Source organism: Tenebrio molitor, chromosome 2 (genome assembly GCF_963966145.1).
Source record: "Tenebrio molitor chromosome 2, icTenMoli1.1, whole genome shotgun sequence".
Classification (NCBI taxonomy): Eukaryota; Metazoa; Arthropoda; class Insecta; order Coleoptera; family Tenebrionidae; genus Tenebrio; species Tenebrio molitor.
This window is the reverse complement of record NC_091047.1, coordinates 32189145-32196229: the sequence shown is the minus strand read 5'-3', so window position 1 is coordinate 32196229 and position 7085 is coordinate 32189145. Positions and strand designations below refer to the sequence as shown.

General features: G+C 34.9%; 1 long non-coding RNA gene across 1 annotated transcript; it reads right to left on the bottom strand.

Moving 5' to 3' along the window:
* Nucleotides 1-1080: 1080 nt before the first annotated feature.
* LOC138123949 (uncharacterized) lies at nucleotides 1081-2455 on the bottom strand. Its single transcript, XR_011156955.1, has 2 exons — nucleotides 1407-2455; nucleotides 1081-1345 (listed from the first exon to the last, which is right to left on the bottom strand). It is a non-coding gene; the product is annotated as an uncharacterized lncRNA (long non-coding RNA).
* Between the last annotated feature and the right edge of the window lie 4630 nt (nucleotides 2456-7085).

Below are 7085 nucleotides of genomic sequence, written 5' to 3'. Positions count from 1 at the left end.
GTTCTGTATTTGCCTAACATTTAGGTGTCAGTTGCGCGGGTTGCAGAGGTATCGTATCTGTTGTTTTTATATTAACAAAAAGGACCTATTTGTTTGCTTTCATATAATTATAAAACTCATACTTTTTGAAGATAACTAGCACGTGTTATGTTAAAAATTGCAAAAAAGAACGATAACCTTTTTATAGATAATGTCATTACAAGGATCTGTAATGTTGTTTTTGCTACTTTACCCTCTAACTTATTTTCTCCTATAGATAGCCATATTTTAGATTTTGAAATTTTTTCGGAAAATCATAATTTTATATTAATCAAACAAATAATTGTTAGTTATACCAAAATTAAGACTTCATTACCTACTTTAACAAACAATTCAACAGAAATTTAAAAGGTAAGTCTGTAAGACAGCTTTTTTGTTACACTGTCAGAATTTGAGAATTTTCTCCTGCGTGAACGGATTTTGATAAATGTCACAACTTGTCAAAACGAAACGTCAAGCTAATTTTAAAGATTTTAAGCGATTTGGAGCCTTTAAAGGGCTCGTCGAACAAAAAACGTTGTATTCAATTCGTTCGTGTGTAAATTGGGCCTTTTTTGGCACTAGTGGCCCACTCATGCCAAAAAAGTCCCAATTTGGCTTTTGTCCGTTTTTATTTAATGTATCTTTTTATTGTATTTTGTTATCCCCATCATTATAAAACTTTTGCAACAGCAACCAGCAATACAATCGGTGGCCATCTTGGTAAGGGCAAAAATGTACAGGTGGGAATCAAAGCGGTGTATCTTACGCTCCGTCTATTCCACAGAACACCTAAGATAAGAACTGATTTCCCTATGTTAAAGGTTGGCAACGGAAAATACAGCGCTCCTGGTAGTCCAGTGGCAAACTAAATGACCGCGGGAAAAATTTGAACGCAACAGTCTTTATAGTGCTCCCTTTTTCAGATATAAGTTTTTTTTAGTTGTCAAGATATTAAAGTGAAAAAAGTAAATTTGGTTTTAAAAAAACCAAATATACTTTTTCACTTTAAAATCTTAACAATTTTAATAGTAGGAAAATACATAAAATTAAACACAAATATATTTATTAGTTATATATTGAACGAAAAACCGACACAAATAAGAAAAAAATTTAACAAGATAACAATCTAAAAATTCAAGAAAACAGATAAACAACAAACTAACATTCACTTGAAAAAAGTAAAAAAACAAATCACAGTACTATTTACATTTCAGTCTTGATATCCCTCGGATACTGCGGAATACTTCTACTCGCGAATTTACGCTTGTTTGTCGAAACTTCACTTTCACCTGTTCCACAATAATTATGGTCTTGAAGATGAAAACTGGAAATGCTGTCCATTATTTCACCATCTTGAGAATGTGAGGAAGGTTTTTGATCCAAACCTTTGCAAACCGCGGTCAATGTTGTAGACTGATGACATCAACAACTACAAAATCTTCATTTGCAGAATGGTCGTAAGGTTTTGGTACAGAACCGGTGTTTAAACGATCCTTTCTTTCATTCACAAAACTATTGCCTCAAAATGATGCTCACAAATTTTCCATGCACCAGTTGTTGGATTCTGGATATTTACAAGAATACTTCTTTCGGCTAACAACTCCCACGACTGAAAAACTTTAGTTTACACAGATTACATATCAAGTATGGCACTAATCCGCACTAATCTAAACGAAAACTTTCGGGAAATTTGCCAAGCGTCCTTAGCATAACCCAAAACGAAACACACAAGATGGATGCTAGTTCGCAAACCCGCAAAGGCGCAAGCTCACAAGAGTCACAAAATGACAAGAATGACATTTGCCTGCGCGGTCTATTCAAAATTCCCCCCCTTGCTTGACGCCCCGCCGGTGGCACCAACACTTTTTCCGCTGCCATTTTGCCAATACCAGTTTCACCCCCCTGGTCTATTCTATATCCCACGTCACTGGCGTAAGTGGATGTAAGTACAAACTGGTCCGTCGCTGACGTCACGCGAGAGTGGGGACGCGGCTCGAAGCGGACAACATTGCAAGCATAGGGATTCAGCTATCCTATGTTCTTATACAGGGTTATTCTAAATGATTGTAGTCGAAGTAGGCGTGAAAACTGAATGTAAAATTTATGGTTGCCGCTCCACATAAAAAAACATCAAAATGATGTGAATAGTGAGTACACACCGTTCACACACGGGAGTCAAATTGGATGCAAAACAACTCAATATATCTGGATTCAATCGTTAATTTAACAAAAATAAATAAAAATCTCATCACCGCACTTTTCACCTAAAAAATGACAGTGACAGCGACAAAACTGACAGTTCACATAAAAGCGGCAAAAATGTAATAACATGGGCATGGCCTACTTCGACTACAATCATTTAGAATAACCCTGTACAATCCTTGCATTCGGGGCACTTTTCCAGATTCCGCAATATTATCGGAAATTATAAAACAAAAATGTTTATGTAATTATGTTATTAATATAAGCTCTTACTTTATTCAACAGTAATATCCCAAGTGTATGAAAATAACCGATTAAAATTTGACGTTTTGTCAAAAGGTTTTGCTTAGAAATATGTCGTAGCACGAGGGATTTTGGGTGGAAAATTTACGAGAAATATTTATTTAAGGATGAACTGGAGTAACAATCTCAGCAAAAAGTTGCGGAATTCTTATAATGCTATGAAACGTTTATTACGAGAAATCAATATTTAAAAAAAGAGTTTTTAATTTTTGGAAACGAATTGTAATGAGTTGCAAGTAAATTTTGTGTTTATTTTCTTAATAAACTAGGGAAAAATGAATAGGGAATTTTTCCTTTTTTGGATTTTTTATAAATATAGTTTAAAATTTGTAATGAAATGTATAAATATACATATTAAATGTAAAGTTTCAAGTATCTGTTACATTTTAAATTTATCTAGTCTTTAAGAATACGTGGGAGGATTGGGGCAATTACTTAGCTTTCCAAAAATTGTGGGATTCCCTATTCATTTTTGCCTAGTTTATTTAGATAATTACTTACATGTGATTTTACAATCTTTTGACTAAGACTGTACGTGAAAGTAAACAGAAGCACACTGAATTTCAATTTTCATTGATTTCTGTTAAAGTTCTTAGCGTAACTGTAGTAAAACGTGCGATATGAGTGTAATGTTGCATACCGACGTCAATTATATGCATTTTGTTCACTTTTATTGAAATTAAAACAGATACATAACCTCAAAAACCGTGTTTTTCCACATATAATTAGCGATTACATGGAAAATCCTCGACCAACTTTTTTTGTAAATTCATTAGAAAATTCTACGATATCAATATTTTATGTGTGAAAAATTTAAGAAAAATTGGCCATTTTGAAATATGTTTTTTATCACTTTTTATGCGACCATTGCTCGATTTCTGATAAGAACACGTGTAAAATATCCCGAAACTTTAAAATGTAATAAGTTTAAAATTCCTCGATCAAATTTTTTTTAAATTTGGCACAGTACTTCAGAATGGATGAAAGAACTATTGTACTATGGCGGCCAAAAAATTTCGGCCGTCATTTTTCCGTCATTTCAAAAAAATCGGTGTAGTCCATTCCTTATTGTCATTATGATTGATGTTTTTACTTGTCACTTTTGAAAGTCAAGCAAAATGCCATCGGTATCAAATTTTAATAAAATCAAAATAGTAACTCTTGCACAAAGAGGAATGTCCCAAGCTCAGATTTCGATGGACCTTCGTATACCTAAAAGTACAATTTCGTCCATTCTTCAGAAATGGAGACAAAATGGAATGGAACTATTGAAAGACGCCAAGGCTCAGGGAGGCCTAGCACATTTACTGCAGAAGAAGATAATATACTTCTCCATAGATTACGCAATAGCCCTTTTATGACGGCTGTTGAAGGGGTAAATACAAGCAAATACAACGGAAAGGAGCGGTCGATTTTCGGCAAACATATGGGCATGGATTTTAGTAGATAGACCTGGGCTAATGTTGTCTCTAGAAGATCGGCTCAACAGTGATGTTTATGTTAGGATTCTTGAAGACGTGATGATGCCTTTAGTTTCAAGAATTTTTCCGAATTTTAACTTCATATTTCAACAAGACAATTGTTCAATGCATTCAGCACATAGGGTAGCAGAATGGTAGCATAAACGTTCTTGATTGGCCAAGTCGCAGTCCAGATTTTTGGTTCGTAATTTGCAACAACGACAAGTGATTCGGAATAGGGCAGAACTTTTGACTGCGATTACTAATGCATGGCAATCATTACATAGGAATTATCACAGAGATTTATGCCTCTCGCGTCGTGTAAGACGAGTTATTGACGCCAATGGAGCAATGACCAAGTATTGATTTTAAACTTCATTGATTTTATCTTTTGATTTAGCTAAGTACTTAAACAAAAATAAATGTTTCATTTCCTTGTCTTTGCCTTAATGTTTTTCGTTTGATTTTTTAAAAACTACGGCATACTCGTGTAATTTCCACGGTTCTCTGTTTGGTACTTTAATCCAAAAATAGCCGCAAGTCTGCCTCTAGTCTCTAGTGCCACTAGCGACTAGCGGTCGTGTGGTAATTGTGTAAGAGTGGAACTTGTCCTTTGTATTCACAAAATTTGAACTGATGGACTGAATGACAGATTGTCAAAATGACAATAACGATAACAAAACGAGGTTATTGGTGCTTAAGGGTAGTTTACACTTCATGTCAGGGCCTTGAAAGTGACGGACGAAATTTTTTGGCCGCAATAGTACCAATTTTAAGCAATTTTCGCCATTTTTCAATGTTACTCCAGTTCATCCTTAAGCAAAACGTTGCGACAAAAAAAAAACGTCAAAATTTAATCAGGTTATTTTCATGCAAGCGGGGTATTCGGAATGATTATTTCCTGAATTATTATGAACAAATAGATTTTATAACGAAGTATTTGCAACATCTTTGACAATGATTGTAAAAAATTCAGAAGCGAGTAAATTTTGACACAGATATTTATCCGACTAAATTTTGACGTTTCAAATTTAACCGATATAAAAACCAGAAAAACCATAGCAACTACGGCTTTTTATATGTATGAAGGAAATAATAAACGGAAGAAAAAATACACAATGCATTTATTTTATATTATGTCAATCAGAGAATCAGAGCACTGAATCATCTTTTTAATAACAGAAATGGAAGTTTCAAATGAAGCAAAAAGTGTTATTCCTCTGAAGTTTTTGCGTAAAATCCGGGGACATACTGTATATCTGACCCTGAAAGCCCGCCCAATAAAACTACCGTGTGAGCAACAAGTACTGATTGAGTTGGCAATAAATTCTGGTGATTTTTGGTGACTTTTATGTCATGTTCCAACGAGAAAACCATTTTATTAATAAAAGATTACAAAAACCAAGACGTTTAAATTTGAAATGTATACCAGGTGTCAATATTGTCAATAAAACAAACCGAAATAGGTACAATTCACAGTCTTGAAAATTTTATGTAAAATTTTTTTTTGCCAACTGTAACAGTTATTGTTGCTCACCCTGTATAATATTCACCAAATACAGAGAGCGTCATTGTGTAGTTGTATTTCCTCAAGTGATACTTACTATTACTAAGAACTCTCCATGCAGATGAGAGATTGAATATTCGTTCGGAGTTTCTACCCGATTTGACAAGAATTATGAAGAAGACAAAAATGACTCTTATCGTAAAGTATTTTTAGGGTAAAATTACAATGTAATGGTCGGTGTCCCTTGGGTGAAAAATTGAATATATCCACACGAGTCACGTCACACCAGGGGTTTTTCCAGGTTACTTGCATCCTGTTTATAAAAACTTTGTACATAGCTAATAGAGACCAATGCAGTGACACGCAGACCAATAAATTCATCTCAATCAATACGTCTTTTAATCGACCAGGTGAGAAAAATATGGTACTCAACCCGTAGAGGGATATGGAGGGAGCACTGCCTATGCTGGCAATGTAAAGGAAGCGGCACGTCGCGAGACCTGTGCGGAGACTTTTTATGACGCCTTTTAAAATGACCGCCAGTACTTCGTGAAATTTCGTGACGAGGTTCATTGATGCTTCATAGGCTTCGGTTTTCCGTCATTTTACTGGGATTTGGTTTTTTATACGTGAACCGGTTGGTGAATTGTCTTTGTATTTTTTCAGTTGTATAACTCAGATCTGTTTTTATTTTGAACTAAATATTTACGGTCGTCGTCTTACAATTCCTACAAAAATTGACCCCAGAAAAAAGTTAAAGGGACGCCACTGGAAAGATAAAATATCTGCGTTAACTTCGGTTTCGCTCGGCTTATCTGGAAACCTAATATTAGGTCTAGAGAAAAGCGCGGTCGCAACCACTTTTTTGAACAGTGATCCCTCCATATCCCTCTACGGCTCAGCCTCACATTATACATAACAAATTTTAAATCGTAATTTCGTTTCCAAAGAATCAACGTAATGAGAGTCATTGATAATCTATTTTTAATAGCCCCCTCGTTAAAATTCCATTTAAAAAAATCTTATTTTACTATAGGTAGTGTTACGTTATTATTTTCCCCTGAAACTACTCAACCACAGGAGAAAACTTAAATCTCCCAACTTCACCGGGGGAAATTTAAATAACGATTTTTGGAGACTGATTGGTCCCAGGTCCTGCACAAAACACACTTACGTCTCGAGAGCAAGACTGTCGAAAGTAGAATTTATGCTTCACAAACACGGTGTTATACCAGGTGTTGGACAGAAACACAAATGTAAATATAATGGTGTTTAATTCTCGTACCTAGCTTTACATACGACACTTAATTATTTAACTCAAACTCAGATGCCGCTGCGGGCGTAACACAGTTGTCTATGTAAGGTGAATCTAGGATACAAAACAAGAAATATTCTCGAAAATGAACAAATTAAAGTTTTAACCTTGAAACTATTTTAAACTAGCCAATATTGCAAAATGAAAGCGAGTAAAGTGGCGAACTGAAGGTTCCCAAAATGACACGCTGAAGGCGCTTAAGCTCTAGTTAAATTTACAAATAGTGCCGGTACTACCAGGCTAAATGTCCAACTACAGGTGACGAATCAATGATAAA